The 24470-nt window shown below is 36.9% G+C and overlaps 1 non-coding gene across 1 annotated transcript; it reads left to right on the plus strand.

Moving 5' to 3' along the window:
* The first annotated feature begins 16891 nt into the window (after positions 1–16891).
* Trnav-cac (transfer RNA valine (anticodon CAC)) lies at positions 16892–16963 on the plus strand. Its single transcript has one exon. It is a non-coding gene; the product is annotated as a tRNA-Val (tRNA).
* Positions 16964–24470: the final 7507 nt, after the last annotated feature.

Raw genomic sequence — 24470 nt, forward strand, 5'->3', positions numbered from 1 at the left:
GTCCGGCCAAGTAGTAGGCAAATCTACAATAAGTCAAAAAGAAAAAAAAAACCTAAGATGTCAGTCATGCTGCTGCTCCTACATTGGACTTTACAGACATTTTAAAAGCTGTGAAAAGTACTGCTTAAATCATCAACATCCCCGTAGCATTATTCCGTTTCCACAGTGTCCGCTTACCTGACCTGAAGATTTGACAGGTCTGGTTTTTTTACAGAAGCGACTGCCTGCCTGACCTTCCAACCCGAGAAGGGAAAATCAGCCCAATACATGTTAGGTCACATACCTCCAAAAATGCATTTCTTGAGAATGTGGGTTTCCTCACGATGTTTTCCTTCACCGCTGGGGACGTGATAATCATTTATTGTCCAAACATGAATTCGGAAACAAATTCGACAATCATTGGTTTAGGCCTTTGATGGATTCGAGCCAGCGACCTCAAAGTGAGAGGCAAGCGTTCTACCAACTGGGCACGGCTTTTGTTAGACGAACCGCTTCAGCACTGAATAGCTTTTGCAGGTGTTAATAACATGACATTGCTTCACATCTATATACTCGAAGCAGTACGCAGAGGTGTAAAGTATTACTAACACACATTCATCGCCATCTATGGTCAAGTAATCCCATGTAATAGGTAGGCAGCGAGCCTAATCGGTCACAAATCCTGAAAATCAATTGATCCAAACGTGTATTCAAACAAGTCGAATTCAGTGCAGTTCAGTCGTTAAAATATAAATAACAACGACACAATGGCCCCGATTCTTGTAGACACCTCCTAATTTTATTTTAAGTTATACCCGTCATTTTCTTATCCGCCAAAAAGGAAAGGGACGGATGACTGTCAACAAGTTAATTTTAAAACGAATGAATAACTCGGGCGAATAAAATAGGCATCTCGTTGGTATGCAATCCGTTTGACATGCTGTCTACTTAACTCTGTCGGGTTATTGGCCGATGTAAAATTTTTAGACAACTGGTTTTAGATTTCTGCTTAAAATTGACGTGTGTTCCATAAATTTTATGCCTGTCGATTACCCGTCTGTTTCTTTTTCAGCGGATAAGAAAATGACAGGTATACCTTAAAACAAAATTAGCTGGCGTCTGCAGGAATTAGCACCAATATAGACTTATTCTATGTCGTTCAATGTATTTATTCAAAGTTTACTATGTTTCCACGAGAATCTTTCACAAGTTAAAACCGAAAAAATCCAAAATATAATTCCCAACAAAATCCGAAGATCCATAAATATTTTATTAATCCAGTCTAGGCCGTTCCATAAATAACCGAACCTTCCGATGCTTAATGTTGTCGTAAAAATAAAATGAATTTTGTCGAACAACTGTTGCGTATTGGCAAATTTATTATAGGGTGTGATTCATACCAGATGAATGCGAAGCAAAGCGAAGGAAGCAAAGGGAATGTCAGCGAGAATTCGTGTGGCTATGTGTGGATTCGCTGCGTGCGAAATTGTTTGAATCCTTACGCGTTGACAGTTCATTTCGTATAATTTATTCAATAAAGACCGAGGGTGTTTGTTGGATAAATAACTTATAAAATATAGCATAACATACAAACACTTACGACTACATTACCGATTGGACTACTCAGAGGTACAAGCATCGCAAGAAAGAAAGAAAGAAAGAAAGAAACGTTTATTATAAAGGGACACCACAGCAACAAATATAAAACAAACAAAAAATATACAATAAAAACACGGAGTAACACATAACTTACAATCAAACACATAATAAAAAACAACAACATACACGAGAAATAGAAATAATTGAGTGTATGGACTGGTCAACGATGGTGGTGGTGTCCTTTATAAAAGGGCCTCACTCAGCATAAGCCGCGGCGCGAGCCACGACGCTGGTATTCTGTGGACCCTGCTAAGTGAGGCACGGAAGCCGTGTCTCCCACAAATACAACTTAAATGAATACATAATAATATTTACTTATAAAATGAAGTAGTTTACAAAAACATATATGAAAAGACAGACTGACTACACACGCATCCCCTCAGCTTTTTAGTAGATGTGAAAACTAGGTGGTGAGTAAAAAAAAACAGGGAATGACGATAATAGTATTTGGGTTTTAATTTTTAAAATTTTATTTTTTTCATTATCCAGCTAAAGTAAGTCCCTCAATGTACTAGACTAGAGAATTTAATCCAACTTCATAAAGCCAGCCAATGTCTTGCTTACAAAAGACCACGTATACAATGAAGGCCTTAACAATGGACCCTACGACCTTAATATAAACAGCGGATCCCAAAGTCCTCAGTTATGGGTCATTTTTCTCTTTTTCTTTTTTGTCAAAACACTTGGTTTTAAGGCATAAAGTACGAATCTGAAAAAAGGAAGCTTTTAAAAAAAGTTTACACGATCTATGTCTTTTTAAATTTTATTTTCAATTATTGTTCCTTTTATAATTTGTTAACTTTAGTTTTTACTTTTTATTATTATTATCTTAGTCAGTGTTGTGTGCGTCTATAATTGGCAGGCATACCGGAACTTTTCCTTGTGTATTTTATTTTGTTTATTACTGCTGTTCATGGACCATAATAAATAATTAAATAAATCTAAAGTGATTCTAAAAGGTAATTATTTTCATTTTTTTATTATACATGAGCCAGTTATCATTATAAACATTTACTTAAGTATATACAAAAACTAGCGACCCGCCCCGGCTTCACTCGGGTGCTATACTGAGGAAAAAATGAAATTATTTACGATATCACATTAAAACCTTAAAAATAACAGTATTTCTCCACTATTTAATAGATGTTATTATAGATATAAACCTTTCTCTTGAATCACTCTATCTATTAAAAAAAAAACACATTAAAATCCGTTGCGTAGTTTTAAATATTTAAGCGTACATACAAATATAGGGACAGAAAAAGCTACTTTGTTTTTTCTATGTAGTGATTGACTTTGTTTGAAACGTTGCTAATTGGTCAACCAACTATCACGAAATTTTGAAAAAGTACCTACATATTATAATGCATAAGTAAGTAGTCGTTACATGAGCTATGTCAGGGACCTCTGGCGGCTCAATAGTAACCCGGACACCAGGGTTGATGAGGTCACTGACTTCATAAACCACACAAGAGAAGATAATCATAATTATATTTCAACAAATATCAACACAGTGGAATGGAGCATTAATAATAACGGTGTGTTCTTCCTGTCTGATAATTGGTATGCCAAATCCAATAAGGCATAGGTATCTGGTAATATTAAGGTCAAAACAGTAATCTGTGATCTTCAACAGACTTTCGATAAATAAATCAGAAGCATTTATTCAACATTATTATCATAGATCAATTTGTTGAAGGAGCCGTGGTGGCCCAGTTGGTAGAACGCTTGCCTCTCACTTTGAGGTCGTAGGATTGATGAATGATTGACGTTTGTTTTCCAATTCATGTTTGGATCATAAATGATTATCACCTCCTCAGCGGTGAAGGAAAACATCGCGAGGAAATCCACATTCTCGAGAGATGCATTTTCGGAGGTATGTGACCTAACCTGCATTGGGTTGGTTATCCCTTCGCGATTTGGAAGGTCGGACAGGCAGTCGCGTCTGTAAAAAACCGGACCTGTCAAATCTTCAGGTTAGGTAAGCGTACCCTGTGAAAAACAGGATAATGCTAGGGAGATGAAGTTGTTCGCCTAACAGAAAAGTATTTTTCGCAGAATAATGAGGCACCACAGCTCCTATATTATTATTAAGACGAATTTGTAAGAAACTATCCCTATTCAGATTCTCACGAAGCAGTGTTGAGTTAGCCTCAGGCAGTATAGTAATAAAGTATGCTTATGAAATATGTAAGTTATATCACGATATACAAGCTCCTTTCAGGTGGATAATACAGGTTATTTTTATATCACAATGACGGATATCCAATCGGCGTTCCCCAAAACTATGAAAGTTGAAAGGTCAATTTAACATATTTTAAACATACAGCCCGGATCGACTGCTAAACGCGCCCTCCGAAACACGGATCGTCTTACTTTTGGACAATCGGGTGATCGTGTGATCGGGTTGCCTGGAAGAGATTGCTACTTAGCAATAAGGCTGCCTATTGTACTCATTCTATTTCTCTTTTGTTTTTTCCTGTTTGTGTAATAATGTATTTGTTATGTTATGTTATCAGCCTGAAATCAGAAACATTTAATCGCATAAAATTCGCTTAAAATGGTATAATTATGTCAATGTCACAGAATCTCCCTGTAATGGCTTCACCAAACTAGGCATCAAAAAGTCATCTTTGTGATATGTCTCTACCGGGAGTCGAACCCTAACCGGATAGTGAGCCTAACACTCAACCACTAGACCACGGAAGCCGTTGATTATAAGGAAAAGTAACTAACTAACACTTACTTTAAATATTATAAAATTACCAGTATAAAAAAAAAAATAATTGTATAAAATTGAATTTCCTATAATTTTACTTTCTATAGTTCCTACCCAACATTGTTATTATTTAACTTCTAACTTTAAGTTATCTCAAACACGTGTACGTGTTGTTTTATTAATTTGTTTAAAATTTTAACTTGAATGTTGTATACGCCGGTAATGGTATAACATTATATTAGAAACCTCAATATAATTTTTCAAGACCTATCCTTAAATACTCCACACATATGGGTTAGCATTTTCGCACGAAAATAGAAAAAAAGCAAAAAATGTTGGGGGTTGCCTATACTTAGAACTGAAACTCAAAAATTTTTTTCCTCTATTTAACAAAACATAAACAGCCTATATACGTCCCACTGCTGGGCACAGGCCTCCCCTCAATCAACCGGAGGGGGTAAGGAGCATACTCCACCACGCTGCTCCAATGCGGGTTGGTGGAGGTGCTTTTACGGCTAATAGCCGGGACCAACGGCTTAACGTGTCCTCCGAAGCACGGAATCATCTTACTTTCCTCTATTTATTTATTTTATTTTGTTTGGGGAGCTTACAGCTTAATTCAAATGCGGTTCACAGAATACAATCTACTTACCAAAAATCGTCTGTGACATACGAACGGACAGACAGACATGACGAATCCATAAGGGTTCCGTTTTTGCCATTTGGCTACGGAACCCTAATTAATAGGCTTCCATTATTGTGTTGTCATGAAATTATGACCCCGTCCCTTACGAGCTTAATTTTATTGAATCCCTTATGAGTCACTTTTCAGCAAGCAAGATATGCTGACTAGATAGAAATTAGTCTCGAATCCCAACCGTCCCTTATTCAAATAACTTAAATTTGCTTAATTTGGGAATTCCAAAGCTATTTCTTTGTTAGTCAAGTAATTAAAACTTATTCATTAGGTGTAAGGAATTCAAAGGTATTTGCGTTCAATCTGCTAAAGTACTCCCGGTGTAACTTAAATTACTTGTACATAAGTTAAATACAAGTAAATAGATGTTTTAGTTTGATTTTCTGGGTTGTGTCAGCTATGGTTGACAAGTTATCGAGTTGAAAACAGCAAAAACGTAAAAATATGGAACTAAAAATTCCACTTGGTTTTTTATCAACTCACAAATCATGGTCTGAATCATCCTCATCAGTATTGGTTACGGTGTCACTAACACCCATACGCACTGTATGGCTACTTGTACGGGGTAAGTGACATAGTAACGAATACTGAGGGGGGTGATTCAGTGGATTATTCTGAGTTAATATCAAGTGGAATTTTCCCTCGCAAAAGTATAGATTGAAAATAATTTAAAAACACACAAAAAAAATAACTTTACGATGTAAATTTTCACTTGATATTAACTCAGAATCAGGGTCTGAATCATCCCCCTCAGTATTCCCTACGATGTCACTAACACTCTGTATAATGGAGTCTGCACGGGGATATGTGGGTAAACACGGGAAAGGTCTTTGCTCAGCAGCGATATCAAGTAGTATCTAGAAATAATAATAATTACATCTTATAACGTCATCTTATCCACATTATGGTCTATATATAGAGGTACATATACTAGCTTTTGCCCGCAGTTTCACTCGCATTAAATTCTAGGTAACACGGCCCCTTTTCCTACATAAACTCTCACACCTATTTCCCACCGGGGTAAGCAGAGACTATGAAATTCCATTTGCTTCGAACTTTACACACTTCTCCCTTTTTATAATGTACCAAAATTTAGCTTCCTACCTTGAATACTGTGTAAAATTCCATAATATAAAAAGTTTTACCCCCTCTTTGAAGAGGTTGGAGGCAGATTTCCACAAAATTATGGTCTGTGTTCCAATTTTTAGCTTTCTACCTTGCCCCGAATTCAAATTCAAAAATATCTTTATTCAGTAGGTAACATAGTTACACTTTGAATCGTCAATTTTACATAACGAACGTCTCATCAATGATATCCGAAAGGAACCAATTAAAAGGTAAGAAAAAGAAAATTCTGGCGGTTTCTGAAAACAAATAAAACAACTTTAGACCACAAAAACTTTGCCTGAATTCTGAACTTAACTTGAAGTCTGATCTCGAACGTTTTAGTGGCTTCGATCGTCGATAAAAACAGCACGTGCGATAACTGATTTGACTGAATTAAAGCGAATCGTATTTCATACAAACGACAGGTGCTTTTTATAATTAATATTATTAATTATTCATTAATTAGTTAGTAGCCATATTTTGCTTAACCGAATATTTTCGAATTTAAAATTTGTATTAATTTTTGAATCATAAAATTAAATGATTATCGTGCTCAACTGTGAAGGAAAACATCGTAAAGAAACCTACATTCCCAAGAAATACGTATTGGAAGGTGATCTAACCTAACTTGGGCTGGTCCTTCGCGGGTCGGAAGGTCAGACAGGCAGTCACTTCTGTAAAAGACCGGACCTGTCAAATCTACAGGTTAGGTAAGCGGACCCTGTGAAAAACGGGATGATGATGATCCTATATCAACCCGAAGAAGAAAATTATTATATTCGGGTTGATATAGGAATAATGACATAACATATGCGAAGCTGTTTTAGCTTCAGCTACTTCAGCGCTTCATGCATCGTCCAGTCTTTCAAATCTAGTGAGCTGAATTAGAACCACTTTCTGACTGGCGACTTGCGTTATACTTAAGTATTTGAACATTTGAATACCTATTATCTCTAAAAAGAGGGATAACGTTAGTGGGTTAGATAAGTATGCAGTCGTTACATGAGCCATGTTACTTGTCTTCGGCGGCTCAATAGTAACCCTGACACAAGGGTTGATGAGGTCAGTCATTGAACATTCTGAAATCATTTATTTTAGATTTAAGTAGGTATAGGTACATAGTAGAGTTGAAGATAATAATTAAAATTTATTTCTAAAAAGGGACATCAGCTCAGCAGTATGTTGTGACACTCCGACATTGAGGGAGTGCCACAACGCTGATTTTCAGCTGTGCCCCAAAAATACCTCCTAAAAAAAATGCTTAATTCTAAACAATAATCACCACAACACCATAACAGGCACCTTCTGGACGAGTTCGCTCCATCTTAGGCCTCGTCAATGCTTTCGGGCAAGTCTTGGGCCAAGAGCAAACCCATCAAAGGTAAAAAAATCATACAAATTAAAACTAATTAAACTGTGTTAATAAATTGTGGTTTACAATACTTTTTTTTTATATTTGCGTGTGTTTGTTAGGGTGTGTGTGCGTATGTTTTATAAATGAGGGTGTGTGAGAGTTCGGCGTGTATGAGAGAATAAGTATAAATTATTAGAAAGGACTTAATTCCTCTGTCGGTTTTGACGCCATGCCTGGGAAGATAACCGTTACCTGTCATCACTATAGTTATTCGATTTTCCAACTACCCACATACGCAGTATTTTTTTTTGTTCCTCCTGAAAGAGCACTCTGCTAACGTTTTATTGGCAGTGATGGATCGTTGGAGTCATATGTGGTTATTAAGATATAGATGCCTTAATAATATGGACTAAGTTACTATTTCGTAGCGTTTTCCGCTATATATTTTAACGGCGGCGAAGCAAAAGGGTGTGGTATGTGTTTGTCCTATATGTAGGTGTATTTTTTTTCTTTTTTTTGACGTGACTTATTGTAGATTTGCCGCAGGTGGCATTAACTCTCTCTCTCTCTCTCTCTCTCTTTCTCTCTCTCCGGGCTCTCACCCGGTACAAAATTTAAGACAACAGGCCTGAGGGTCTCCGTTGGGCGCAAACCTCGGCTCAGGGCGTCGTCTGAGAGGAAGAATATTTGAAAGAATGAATCGATCCTAGTGGGTCGAAAGCGATAAGGGACTATGTAGGTGTAGGGAGCGCTGGTAATTATAATAAAACCCCACACATTTGAATGAACTGTATTACTTAGGATATTATACGTTCCGTTTTCCTTTTCAGGTTCGAAATACTTAAAAACCTTCAGTGCTCCCCATTTGTCCGGCCAAGTAGTTAATGCCATCTGCGGCAAACCTAAAATAAGTCACGTAAAAAAATGGGCGTATTAAAAACAGAATTATTTTGTCTTGAACCACTGGGTTACAACCCAGGTGGCTTGTAGGTGGAGCATCAGCATCAATCATATGTGGTGACAACATAGGAATCAATAGGCCGCGAGAAATTGTCACTCAGCGGAAATACTCGCTATGTTTATTGCCAATAAAACACAATTGAGCCGTGGTAGTCAAGTTGGACGAACGCTTGACTCTCGTGAGGTCGCTGGTTCGAATCCAAACAATGGGATTTGAGAATTTATTTTCGAAATCCTGTTTTAATTGTGCTCAGCGGTAAAGGAAACATACCCGAGAAATAGGACCCTGATGTTTAGCTAACAAATATGCAAATAAAAAATATGCAAATACTTATTTTTCAAAACGTAATAACGTTATTTCTAATATAATAATATTAAAATCAATGGGCTCGAATACGAATTTAAAAGAATATTATTAAAAATTCAATAATTTTATTGTAAAACTAATAAATAATAATAAATTATTGTGGTGGATGAATTTTAAAAACTTTCTAAAGCAACATTTTTTTTAAAAATGCGCATTCCAATTTTAAAATTTTACACTAGCCGCGGAGAAAAAGCAAATGTTCGAAATTCAAATAAATAATTCAAGTGGATTGGTTGGTGGTTCTGCATGTTTATTGGTCTAAATTGTGGTCATTCGTTTCGGAAGGGTAAGTGGTAAGGCAGAAGGTTACCGCGGGTTGCCCTAAGATCCATTTATAAGAGAGCCTCTCTGTGTTTTTCTTTTATGATAAATTTAGGCATAGGCACTTTTTTGTGACTTATTGTAGATGTACCGCAAATGGCAATAAATACTTGACAAAAATTTAAGACAACAGGCCTGGTGGTTAACCAATTGGGCGTGAACCTCGGCTCAGGGCGTCTGAGAGGATTATATTTAAAAGAATTAATCGACCTTTTTTTTTTTCTAAATGGCTTCTGTCAACAGGGACAATTTTGCCAGCGCAGCGTCAGGGTTGGGAATCGACCTTTTAGGTGGAACATAGAGAACTATAACCTAAACCACATAGTTTATCGAGTTTCAACCAATAGTTGTGTGACGTTCATGCGAAGCATGACTCGACTGAGCATTTGTTGCGTCACTTGTCGCGTGTATGTCGATAGCGTAACCCATGCAGCGGGGGTGGGGTAATAAAACATGGATAATTTATTAAAGTAACCGTTACCTTGAATTCATATTACTATAAGGAAAACGTTATAATGTCGTTTATGAAATAGATATGTTGATAATAAAAATGAAATGAAACATTCCAATTCTTAGGTGGAACATTTGGTATCTATTTCTGTACATAGAAGCCTTGAAGCTTGAAATGGCCCTGGTTCCTGCAGACACCTGATAATTTTATTTAATTTCCTTATCCGCCGTAAAAGTAAAAAGACGGATGACTGACATCTGATATTTTTTAAATAAATGACAGAACTCGGCCAAAATCAAATAGGCATCTACCTGATATGCATCCCATTTGACGTGTGTTTTTAACTTAATTCTGTCGGGACCATAAATTGCTTGAAGTATAATTTTGTGAGTGTGTTCCGTAAATTTTATGCTTTTTATTACCTGTTATTTTCCAATTCTGCGAATAAGACAATGGCAGGTGTAACTTAAAATAAAATTACTTATTACTTAAAATAAGTAGGTAAGGATCACATCTTCTCCCTAACGGTATCACATTTTTCACGGCGTCCGCTGCCTAGCCTGAAAAATTAACGGCCTCCGTGGTCCAGTGGTTTGAGCCTTGGGCTCACGATCCGGAGGTCCCGGGTTTAAATCCCGGTGGGAACATATCATAAAAATCACTTTGTGATCCCTAGTTAGGTTAGGATATCGGAAGGCACGTTAAACTGTTGCTCCCGGTTAGTACTTGCTGATGTAAGTAAGTAGTCGTTACATGAGCCATGTCAGGGGCCTTTAGCGGCTCAATAGCAACCCTGGTGGTTGACGGGGTTGGTAATCCACCTCACAACCCACACGAGAGAAGAAGACCTGAAGTATTAACAGATATTGTGATAGTTTCCTAGCGAGAATCAAAACTGAGGCATAGAGATAAAGTCCAAATATAATCGTTAAAACATTTCGAAACTGAAAAAAAAAACATAACATTGAGGTAACATAAGCTCCCAATCCCAATTGGGGTAGTCAGAGGTACATCCATCGCAAGATGAACTAAGTACCCACATTTCACCGAGCTTTTTAAAAAAAATAACAACTTAGCATAAGATCACGCCTGTATCACTAAAGGTGTGGGCAGGAGTGTCTAGTACACCGCACACCTCACCAGCTGTTTAATGGTGGTATTAATAAACTAATCTCAGCTTCGAGACTACCCTCAGGATCATGACTGTGACAATTCTCATATATCTCAGAGACTTGAGCATGATCTTGAGGGCAGTCTCAGCTGAGATTCGTTTATTAATACCACCCTAAGTCCCATGTAATAGGGGTGGCAAGCTTTAAAAAATTAAATCAGATCGTTTTAACTTTTTTAATACAGAAATAATAAAAAAACATAGAACACGTTCAGCTGCTAGTCTTCCCGGGCATGTCGTAAAATCCGACAGAGGGATGGTATCCCCTTACATGATGGACTAATGTTATGGGCGATAGGCTGATCCCTTATAGATAGATAGATAGATAGATAGAATCATTTATTTTAGGTATAAGTAGGTATTGGTACACAGTAGGAAACGTACGGATCATTATCCGTAAGGTAACTGTAAGGTTCATCATATTATCCAGCTTACGACATCGTATCAACAGTGGCTGCAAGTTGTCTTTGATTACTTGTGCTCTGCTCACCCCATTAGGTATTACGGGCGTGAGTTTATATACACACACATATAATACAGAAATGTAGTTTGTCGTTACAACTCTTACAGGTTTGTTTTGTATGAAAAATCGTTTGCCATTTATACGGAATTTTATCCAAACGATTGTGGGAAGTTAGGGATGGATAAATGTACGTCATTGCCATTGGTAAACTTTTGATTGGTGTGCATTCGTCATGGAGAAGTTTTCCCCACAGCTGCGGTATTTTACTCTTATTTTTTATGTTTTTGTCACTGCGATCATATGGTCCGGCTTATTTCTCAATCGGGGAGCGCCTTCGAACCCCGGTACCGGACTTGTACCAATGAGTTATTAATTTGTTTAATGTCGTAAATCCGAACGTCCTTTTAAAATCCAAACCTCATTGTCTAATGTTAGGATTCGTAATGTTTATTTTATTATTTAATTATTATTAGATTTAATAATTCTTCTATGCTGTTCTGGGAGCAAATAAAAAAACATAGAAAACGTTCAGCTGCTTGTCTTCCCGGGCATGTCGTAAAAACCGACAGAGGGATTGTGTCCTCTAACATGATGGACTAATGTTATGGGGATAGGCTGATACCTTATCACCATAAAGTTCATCATATCCAGCTTACGACATCGTATCAACAGTGGCTGCAAGTTGTCTTTGATTACTTGTGGCTCTGCCCACCCCATTAGGGATTACGAGCGTGAGTTTATGTATGTATGTAGATTTAATAACTTAATAACAGACGAAATAAAGTCGTGAATCTGTGTCACGACTTTATTATTTTTAATTTGGAACTCGCATATTATTTCATTTGTTTTTATTTAGATTTCTTCTTTTTCGAACGGGGACGTTTTTAAAAAGGCGGTGAAGGGAATTTTGTTCGGTTGCGGTAATCTGTTATGAAGAGTTGGAGAGTTAACATTGTTTATGAATATATAATATTATTCAAGAGAATTGCTGAATTGTTTGATTATGACGAGCACCTCCCTACCTGAGAGCAGTAGTATTATCACACTAACTATTGTGTCTGGAAATCTTGGCCTTAGGAGATTAAGTGTACTTTTTGGCTCGACTATAAGTATAGACGGCGATACGTCTCACCACCTAAGCCGTCGGTCTAACAGAAAGCTCGGTGAGGTGTGGGTACTTATTTCATCTTGGGATGAAACCTCTGATTATCCCAATAGGGATATGGTCGCGACCTTATGTTATTTTATGTTCTATTCCATTTCTAGCCTATACCATCTCACTGCACGGCAGAAACCTCTCTGCTTTCTCCTACTCCTCCCGATCTTAGGGTTTCTCTTTCCAAGAAGTCAAGTATGCATCTAACTCGTCAAGCCATCTTTTTCTCGGTCTTTTATGTTATATTACTAAATAAAAATCAGTCTTCTTCTATCGTGTGGGTTGTGAGGTATATTACCAACCTCATCTACCCTGCTCCCAGAGTTATTAATGAGCTGAAACCCCCTGACATGACTCATGTAACGACTACATACTTACATCAGTAAGTAATAACTGGGACCAACGGCTTAATAATTATGCCTTCCGAAGCACGGGTCATCTTACTTTTGGACAATCATGTCATGTGATGTCCTAACCAAACCAGGGATCACAAAGTGATTTTTGTGATATGTCCCCTCAGGGATTCGAACCTGGGACATCCGGATCGTGAGCCCAACGCTCAACCACTGGACCCGGTCGGACGTCGCGCTTCGTCAGACTAGTTGGAAACTGGCCTAGTACAACAAGGGAGTTGAACGGAGATAATTGTGTTAACGAGGGTACTAGAGTAACTTAGATAAAGTATTTTATAACTGGTAAAGGGGCTTTTTCTCTCAATAGAAAAGTGAAATCAATATCAGTGTTGAACCAAACAATAGTAAAATGGAATCGTTTTCAGAAAATATCCATGGACTTCTTAAGAACTTTCCAATGTTTTTGTCTAGAAAGTTTCGTTCACGTATAATGCCAATTGTTTGTTTTCTCAGCATTAATAAACAAAGAATATGCTTAAAACTTTTATCGAAGAGTGACATAAATGTTTTCTAGTGAATAATTCCATTTGTTTCTGCCAGAAAAGCGGAATATTTTAAATTTTACATCATGGCCGACATTAATGAGGAGACTGATTGCCAGCTGTCATATTAATTTCCAGGGAAAATGGTAAAATTATACATTTATAAACAGTGTAGTAGCTTAGGTAACTCCAAATTCAATTATTGATAGTCTGGTAATAACGTAGTTGTATGTTTTATTATCTATGTAATGTTCAGTCATAAGCAATATCATCCCTAAACCCTGTCGCGCTATCATATTTGACATTTCATGAGTTGTACGGTTTAATTTGTCAAAAAAGTAAATGTGACATGGTTTCAAAGTGCATACATAATAGTGACCGTACGAATTGTAGAAATAGCGTTTAGGTATACAAGGTGTGGAGATCCTTGGGGGAGACATATGCCCAGCAGTGGGCGTCGTACGGCTGATAATGATGATGATGATGATGATACAAGGTGTTAGTGACATGGTAACAAAAACTATAAGAGATGATTCAGACCATGATTCTGAGTAGTTATCAAGCGAAATTTTCCGTCGCAAAAATATGAAACTGAGAATAATAATAAAAAGACTAATAAATACATAAACTCACGCCTATTTCCCACCGGGGTAAGCAGAGACTATACAATTCCATTTGCTTCGATCCTGACACACTAATATTTTCATGAATTTTGCGACAAGAAATTCCATTTAATATCAACTTCGAATCATCTCCCTCAGTATTTGTTAAGATGTCACTAACACTCATACGCACTTGTGTGGCTACTGTAAGTATGTACGGGGCTTAAGTGACGTCGTAACTAATACTGCGCGGGTGATTTGATTCATAATTCTAAGTTAATATTAAGTGGAATTTTCCATTTTTAAATTATAGAATTTAAAAACAGGAAACAGGAATTTAAAACAATTCCATTTGCTTCGACCCTGACACACTTCTCTTGCTTCATCCACATTCATCGTTTCATACACGCACGCCGATTCAGAGTAGATCGTACTAAACCTTTTCTAAGGACATCTCCAATTTGGTCAATGTAAGTCCTTCTAGGTCTTCCTCTGCCAGCCCTACCATCAACTTTCGCTATATATACCGCTTTCGCAATTCTAGAGGTATTATCCTTCATCCGCTCTACGTGTCCGGTCACGAGCATTAATATGTACTTATACATATTGGTACCATGTCACATTAAATTTTTTGACAAATTGAACTAAAAGTCTCACTAAATGACAAATATGGTAGTGCGATAGAGTCCTAAAGTGAGTACATTATATTGCTCATGACTGTCCAAACTAACCTAACATTCCGTTCCTCCTTCCTTTTGCATTGGTATACATAATACCTCTTTCTATCCCTTCGGGAATACAGGCGTGATGGTATGTAGAGAAAATAGTAGTAGTTGCAAGTTATTCCATTTTACTAATTCATTCGGTTACACGTTCTAACTTCAGACATAAGTCAGGCGATACCTTTGGTAGCTTTCTCGGCTTCTATAAAGCTATTGGTTAGCTGATCTCACAGAAATACACTTCGTCGAAATTGGTAACCAAAGCTAATTAAATTAGTTCATGACAACTTCACTGTCGTCTTTGTTTTTGGTAATCTATTTGCAATAATGGACCTGGGTCCATTATTTAAATATCTGTGTAAAACAGCGTCTACGCATCTTATCACTAAGCGACGGCGTGTCGAATTTAATCGACAATATTCTTCTTCTTCTTATCGTGTGGATTACCAACCCCATCAACCCTGGTGTCAGGGTTATTATTGAGCCGCCAAAGGCCCCTAACATGGCTCATATAACGACGATCATGACGACAATGTACATCCGATATTGCTCTTTATTTTTAACAATCATAATCATCTTAATTAGAAGAAACAAACTTATACTGTTATCTACATATCTTTATATGTACGTATATATAAGACGGTTTGGACACTTATTAAAAAATATATCTTTAGCGATTGTGAGTCTATTTGTTTATACTATGTCAATGCCGAACATCTCTGATCACTAAACCATCCATGAACCCACTGAGACGCATTAATAAAACATCAAAATCGATCGATTCCCTTTAGATTTTTCATGAGGCTATTCTTTTTATTCACTCTTAATTCAAAATTTAAAATTTTCGCGATATTTAAAAAAAATAATAAAAAAAATATATTATTATTATTATTTTTTTTAAAGAGTCTTCAATATCATTTTATTAATAACATCACATAAAACAACACAACATCACGGGACAGGTAGGCAGAGCTGTGTAAATAATATACAGGTTGTTAGTGATTCTGAGGCAGAATTTTCCGTCGCAATATACATAATATTTTATCTTTTTTTTAAATGAACTTAAGTTTTTTATTCATTTAAATTAAATTAAAATAAATTAAATTATTTTTATTATTAAATTTTTATTTGTTTTTTTTTAATTATTTTCAATTCAGTTAAAGTCAATTCAATCACTCACTTCTTGCCAGCTATGTTTATGTCCCATGTAATAGGGGCGATCCCATTGACCGCAAAACACACATTATATAACCATACATTATACAGTTACCATACTCAGTTTATATACATTCGGGTAACATTTAACTTTTTAAACCCATGACACGTCACGGACACAAAGCAGTTACAAATTACCCTCATTTCATAATTTCTGATGGAAATGAACTTTATGACGGATATGGAGCACGATATAATTATTATATAATTTTACATGATTTCCAACTGTTGCGAATAATTTAAATGATACTTGCATAAGTACTGTTGGACAGAATAGAATCGATCAGCCTAATGCGTCTGATACGTCACTTATGAACGTCACAAGTCACAACACTGGTTTCTGTACTTTGCCAGATGTAACCACGCATTGAAGCTATCTGTCTATATCAGCCTAAATTCATATACAATAGGCTAGTTTCCAACTAGTCAAATCAGTTACTTTTTACTAAACGTCAAAACACGAAATTACTATGGAAATATGACGTCATAGAAAAACATGATAAAATGTCGTAGTTATTATTACGTTCAAATTCATAAATAAGTTAAATAGAAAAAGAAAATGTTTTTCGTTAGTTTTAGATCTGTCTAATGACGGACTGAAATGATGACGGGAATGATGGACTAATGTTATGGGCGATAGGCTGATCCCTTATCACCATAAGGTTCATCATATCCAGCTTACGACATCGTATCAACAGTGGCTGCAAGTCTCGATTACTTGTGGCTTTGCCCACCCCATTAGGGATTACGGGCGTGAGTTTATGTATGTATGTATGTTAGATCTGTCTTTATTTAGTAATCAGAATTGCATAATTTATCTTGAGCCTAGTACACGACCCAATTTCAGACGTAGGCCTCTTCCATGTTTTTCCACTTCCGAGGATCTTGGGCTATCGACATCCAGTCATGATAATATCCTGCGTGCCGTACGATGTCGTCCTTCCATCTCATTGGTGGTCTTCCTCTCGGTCTTGTGAATGCTCGTGGGCGCCACTAACCTGCGGGTCCATCTTTCTTTGCTCAATCGAGCAATGTGTCCCGCCCATCTCCACGGCCTCTGTGGTCCAGTGGTTGAGCGTTGGACTCACGATCCGGAGGCCCCGGGTTCGAATCCCGGTAGGGGCATATCACAAAAATCACTTTGTGATCCCTAGTTTGGTTAGGACATTACAGGCTGATCACCTGATTGTCCGAAAGTAAGATGATCCGTGCTTCGGTAGGCACGTTAAGCCGTTGGTCCCGGTTACTATTTACTGATGTAAGTGAGTAATCGTTACATGAGCCATGTCAGGGGCCTTTGGCGGCTCAATTATAACCCTGACACCAGGGTTGATGAGGTTGGTATTCTACCTCACGACCCACACGATAAGAAGAAGAAGATCTCCATTGAAGCATTGGAGCAACTGGTGCTAATTCCAATACACACCATCTAATTTTATTTTAAGTTAACCTGTCATTTTCTTATCCGCTGAAAAGGAAAGGGATGGGTAATCGACAGGCATAAAATTTATGGAACACACTTCAATTTTAAGCAGAAATCTCTAAAATGTTTACATTGGTCAATAACCAGACAGAATTAAGTTGACAGCACACGACAAACGGTTTGCATACCAGCGAGATGCTATTTGATTCGTCCGGGTTATTCATTCATCCACTCATTTATTTTAAAATTAACAGCTGTCAATCATCTATCAGTTTCCTATTCGGCGGATAAGAAAATGACGGGTATAACTTAAAATAAAATTTGTTGGCGTCTACAGGAATCGGGGCCATTGTCATATTGTGTTTCTGTGTTATCCTGTGTACAATAAATTGTTAAATAAAATAAATACAGTTGGCTCGATCATTATAGACGGCGAAACGGCTCACCCCTTCTCACATTGGTCTAACAGAAAGCTCGGTGAGGTGTGGGTACTTAGTTCATCTTGCGATGGAACTGACTACCCCAATTGGGATACAGTCGTGAGCCTATGTTACGTGTTGTGATAATAGGAGGGACCATGGTAAGAATTACGCCTGAATAGACGGTAACGTGCGAATTGTTTCACTTAAACCTCTTGATGAGTTACGAAGAAGCCATTGAACGGTTCCAAATATTTCTAAAACCGATCACGTACAGCTAAAATGCTAACTGGCTGGTTCAACCAATTCCCAAATCTCCTATAACGTCGTCACTCCGCTGGTGCTTTGTCGGACAGTAAAGTTGTGATTCATGTGGTGAATTGATAATGAAACGCGATCAAAGCGGGCTTCACCCGGGTTTTAGATTTTACCAGGATTTTTGTCGAGTATTACCCGGTTTAAGAGGTGCTATTAAAGTGAATTTTGCGGGGTTATTTGAAGGTGTAATTGTTTGGGCTTGTGTGTTACGTGTTTTAAATAATAATATTTTATGTGTTATTATAATATCATAATAAGTCGTTTATTTCAGGCATAAAAAACCCATATACAAAAATAAAAGATACAATAAAAATAAAATAAAATAAAACTAAAATAAAATGATATAAAACAAAATAAAATATGTAATACTATTTACTATAATTATATTACTAGTTATTGTTAAAAGTAATGACATTTGTTTTAAAATTTGTAAGTAGGCCCCTCACATTTAGTTAATCCGTCTGGGATGATAAAATAAGCAGCTTGACAGGTTTTAAGCTCGCCTTAACGCCCTTTTTACAGCTTAGTCGCTGGGCTGATTAGGATACCAATTGGCACTTAGATCAAAACACAGGAACGGACTTAAAAGACTAAATCTCCACCTCTGTGGCGAAGTTGAACGTGTTCTTTGTTAAATATAACATGTCGATAAAATAAAATATTTTTGACATTATTGTTATTGTATATACATAATAATATATAGATTTATTTATTATAACAATTATACCTTTGTGTAATATTATGTGAGGAGCTCGGTCGCGCAGCGGTTAACGCGCTCGGTCTGCGATTGTTGAAGTTAAACAACTTTCGCAAAGGCCGGTCATAGGATGGGTGACCACAAAAAGAATCATCTCGAACTCCTCCGTGCTTCGGAAGGCACGTTAAGCCGTTGGTCCCAGCTGCGTTAGCAGTCGTTAATAACCACCAATCCGCACTGGGCCCGCGTGGTGGTTTAAGGCCCGATCTCCCTATGCATCCATAGGGAAGGCCCGTGCCTCAGCAGTGGGGACATTAATGGGCTGGTGATGATGATGATGAATATTATGTAGTTTATGTATTCGTAAGTGTATCTATCTTTGTATTTTTGGATTTTTTATATGTACAAGTATTCCCATGCTGCACTATCCCGCTATATTGTATTCAAATTCAAATATCAAATGTCTCCTATGCTTAAAGGTTGTCTGAAAGAGATTGCTACTTAGCAATAAGGCCGCCTATTGTACTCTTTCTATTTCTCTTTTGTTTTGTATTTTTCTGTTTATGCAATAAAGTATATGTTATGTTATGTTAAAGAAGCTAACGCGATTATGTTGAGAATAAACGGTATCCCAGACATATTTATCTTAGCTCGCTTCACCGTTGTCTAGCTCGGTACCGTCTTGATTTGTTTTGTTTCGTGTATATTTTAGTTTGTTTTATAGTAGACGCTGATGACCTTTACCGATAGTCCGTAGACGTACCAGAGTGTGGTTCATCAAGGCATGTTTTTTCTTCTATCGTGTGGTTGAGATCATTGATCATCGTCAGCAGCCTTGTGTCAAGCAATAAGATAGCAATAAGACTTTGTATTAAGCCCGTATTCTTTTCATCAGGAAATATAAATAATTAGGTTGATTAATTTTAAGGAAGTAAAATTTTCTATTGTACATAAATTTACAATTACACACGAGTTTTCTGAAGACCTACTCATTTCAAACCAGTATTGTTGAGTTGAGAAGGTAACACGTGGAATTTAAATTGTATTAAAACACAATAGGAAGGAATACTGTGATTGTTTGGTAAAATAATAAGATATACCTGCTTTGAGTATGTTCCGGTAATTAATTAAAATTAGACTTACTGCATTCGACCGGTTTTAGTCCGTTACATTATTTTTTTCACATAATTTCCTACCAACATAGGTTGTGGGATGAAAATAAAAAATGGAATACGCTAAGGAGATGATGAACTGTCTCTTTCAATCTTATAAAATTGGTATGCTTTTGCGACTACAGTCGGTTGCAACCGGAATTATTTATATTTCTTTCATCAAATGTGTTATAGAAGGTATAGACTTTGCTATAATGTTGGTAAGCCAAAGCATCCTACTTAAACAGAGTTTATGATCACGAATTGAACCTTGTGTTTACATGAAATGTAAGTATATCACCCTTATCCCTCTTCACAATCAGCAGTAACGCACCACTGAACATTATAAATAACACATCACAGGGCACGACGTAAAAAGGAACGCAATAAACAACAAAAATCTTTTAACCGAGATTTTTTCCTGAAAGCTTTGGGAAAACATGCAAAAAAATCAAAGGGTAGACTGTTTCTAAAACATTACCCCTGGGCACGAAATAAAAGGGTCCCGACATCGAATTTAAGTGCCTTCAAGGTTTCATAAAGAAATATGGGCTGCCGATGACCGCCTTATGTTCCTACTTAGAGCTTGAATCATATTTTTTGCGAGGAAACAGGCGGGCGAAATAGGTTTTTTCGTAAAAGTCCCACTTTTATAATGTGACTACTACTCGATGTGTTGGTATGGTTTGTTCGTGGGGATAGATGGTTTTTTATGTCAAGTAAAAAAAACATATTTTTAATTTTAAAAGGACAATGTGTCAATACGTCCCCCTCAATCAACAGATTCCAGACATCTCATTCGAAGCGTCTTACTGAGTTGATATTTTTGTTCTATGGCGACTTTCTCGAAATACGCGAGGTTTAGCCGGAATTCGGGTTTTTAAGTATAATTTTGGGTACCGCCTGATACAGCATTGTTTCAACCAATTTCGATTTTAGACAAACCTTTTTTTAATTTTATTTCTAAACCCAATGCAATTTGAAATTATAACTAATTGGTAATATTTTTAAAGATACTAATGAAATACAAAAAATTACGTGTTGGAAGGGGGGGACGGGTCTGATACAGTTACGGTCAAGGTCCTTTATCGTATTATCTTTATTTTGTCTTTAATTAAGATTACTAACGAATTTTATTTTGTTATAGGTGAGAATGGGTGCTGTTAATATCTGAGGTAAGTCTTCTTTTATTTTGTATCATAGATTACTTAGTTCAAATTTATGTCACATATTGTGTTCGTTTGTTTTATTGCAATGAAGAACTTTCCAGGCTACGCTCCCAGAAAAAAAAAAATAGATGGCGTTGTACAGAGTTGCCTTCGTTTAATCTTGTAATTTGATGGATATGTTAGAATTGTATAAAAGTTCAAAGAATGAATTAATTAATTTATTCGGATTCATCATCATCGCTAATTTAAGAGCCACGCTCTTGTCGGCGTAGCGTTCTCCTAACTCTCCATGCTACTTTTTTTAGGGAAAAACAGGGCAGTGGTGTCCCTCTTGTCTTCCGCCCCGCAGTATACTGTCTGACGCAAGTGGGATGGCGCCCAGTGTAGTCTATTTCAAAGCCGTACTAGGACTCCTGTCCTCCGCTTCTGAATAGTACTGACAGTTACTGCTGCCCTCCGTCAGGTTCCAGGTTACAGTCCCTGTGACTTGCCCCTTCCGTTCTGTATTGCCGTACCGATGGCTCCCATCATCGCCTCTACAACCGGATTGGCACATGAAAATGTGTTACGTCGTTGTAACATAAATGATAATCTGGTAGCATCACCCAATTCTGAATATAACATTTTGCAACTAATATTCCAAAACATACCGAAGCACCGCAAAACCATATATCTCTACCAAAGTAGTCTAAATATTTGCAACTTTAAAACACAGTTTAATGTTCCACAGGCTACATTATATATGAACTGAACTAAATCTCTTCAGAAGCATTAGTGACATAAATTCAGGCAGGGTTCGTCTGTGAAGTTAGAAAAGCCGCTAATTCAACAGAAGTAGTTTCCTGGAGAGGTCGTGTGCTATGTCAAAAAGTTAGTAATAGAGCTGGGATTGATCGAAACGAGTGATTCAATTCAGTTGATTCGATCACTCATTTTCTTGGTTATTTTCTTTCGTTTCATTACAAAAACTAACGGAAATGATACTCTTTGAAAATTGTTTTTGTTTTGTTTTTAACAGCTTCTTCCGTACAATTAAATTTTAACAAAACGTCTTTATATTATGTATCTCGGTATGCCCGACACAAATGCCGTAACAAAATTAAATCAATTTAATTTAATAAATATCAAAAAAATATCCATAAAGTTCACGAAAAATTGAATCTCTAAACGACGCGACATGAAAAACTAAGCACAATCCCTTAATTATATTTTTTACTATTTTTTTTATTACCATTAAATCTGTGCTCCCAAAATGACTCGAGTCACTTTTCTGACTTGAATACTTAGCGAACTTAAATTGAGTAACTAGCCGAATAGTAACATCACTAGTTGTCCAGGGAAATCCGGTGGCTTGTGCGGAATTCCACGCTCGTTGGGTTCTATACGCGAGTTGAAATGTTCATTTTTTAGTTCGTGGCAAAATTTTTAGTAAGCAGATTATACTCTGTCTGTCTTTATTAGAGAAAATAGTTACTGTTTCGTACACTGAAAATAGCACCGGCAATGTTAGGGATTAGCTATGTAAGTGTAGATTAAAGTTTTTATTTGTAAAGTATGTTTAAATGTGTTTCGACGAGGCTTTGAGAGGTCTTTCCTTAGGTATTTTTACGACAAAAACCGCTTGACCGTACAAGGCAACGCTGTTAAGGGGTTGCTGTTAAGAAGATGGGCGATGGTAATAATCAGAAGACAGTACTTACCACTCAACAATATGGTCATTGCATAAGTCATGTTATCCACATAGGATAGATAGAAGACTGAACGAATCGATAAACGAAATGGAACTTTCTTTAGAAAAGTGTTATAAACTTCTTAACATAAGATATGGCGGGAAAGCAAACACATTATCTACTCTACTACCTTATTAATTACACCTACAACTCCTTTGCAATTTTTTTGCAACCACTCGCTGTGCTAGTCATCCCCAAAGTGGGTATAACCATCGTCCCGTAACCAACAAAACGTCAAGAAAACAAAAGGTAAGAATACCTTATCAAACATTTATTCATGTATCTAGCCGAATAGCTTACTATGTATAGTGCGTGAATCTTTAAAAGTGACATTCTCTGTACTTTCTTTAAACACTAGGGCAAAGGTCTATCAGAAGGCATGGCTTAGTAATTATGGAACATTGAAACTTTTGTTTCAAATGTATTATTAGGAAGAAAGAAAGAAAGAAAGTATTTATTATTAGAGGACACCACAGTAACAATACCAACACAGTAGGGGAAAAAAATATTACACAAAATCACAATTATTAACAAAAACGTAAAAGAAACAGAAAAAAAATACAAAATATACACACATACATACACACACTCACACACACACTTATTACATTCTCAGGCACACTTTTACATTCCTATCAAATGATTTAAGCAGTGTTTTTTGACAGCTTTTAAAATGTCTGTAAAGTCCAATGCTGGAGCGGCAGTAGCAGTATGACTGACATTTTAGATGAAAATCGTTTATTTATTCTTCTTCTTATCGTGTGGGTTGTGAGGTGGACACCTGACACCAGGGTTGATGAGGTTGGTACTACTATACTGTACTACTACAATACTATTATATACTTTTGGGTTGGATTTCCTTTCGCGGGTTGGAAGGTCAAACAAGCAGTCGCTTCTGTAAAAAAACCGAATCTGTCAAATCTTCAGGTTGGGTAAGCGGACCCTGTGGAAACGGCATAAGGCTAGGGGGAAGTTGATGATTTAAGCAGTATTTTTCTCAGCTTTTAAAATGTCTGTAAAGTCTAAAGTCTAATCGTGTTAAATGTAATGTACCTGTCTGTCTGTGTCTGTGATGTCCGGAAGTAATAAATGTTTCTTTCTTTCTTTCTAATCGTTAGATGGTATAGATGGTGAAGCAACAATCGATTTGTTTTTTGTAGCACTGGTCGGATAAAATCTGGAACCTGTGTGGTTTGCAACCGTCGTCCAACGCCAACCTCTACCGATTGCGGTCACCAGCTCGGTAATTTTATTAATTTATACTGATGCCAAAAGCAAGCATTAATTTTACAAATCAATTTTCCAAACGATTAATTTATATCGTAACTTCTAAGACCAAGATGAAATTTAATGTTTGTGAACTTGTGCCATAGGTTAGTCTGGTCCACAGTGAACGCACAAGAGCGTCATTAGGCTAAATAGCGAAATGCCCAGACCCAACTAAACCACTGAAGTGGTACCAAATTTTCGCGCAAAGGTCTCTTCGAGTGATACGTACTGCCGAAGTTTTGGACCCGCGCGCAAAGGCGGTCAGTCAACGGGCGTTAGCGTGTAACGTAGCAATTTAGGAGCCTTAGGCAAGTTGCGAATGATTTCGGAAAGCGACAGTCACAGTGGTCAAAGTGTATGGGATTGACAAGGTGACATGTCAATGCCATACACTTTGACACTTATCTCTGTGACTGTCAATTCCGTATATTTTTACCACAGTCAATGTTGCTTTTT

This window comes from Pectinophora gossypiella, chromosome 25, assembly GCF_024362695.1.
Source record: "Pectinophora gossypiella chromosome 25, ilPecGoss1.1, whole genome shotgun sequence".
NCBI classification, from domain to species: Eukaryota; Metazoa; Arthropoda; class Insecta; order Lepidoptera; family Gelechiidae; genus Pectinophora; species Pectinophora gossypiella.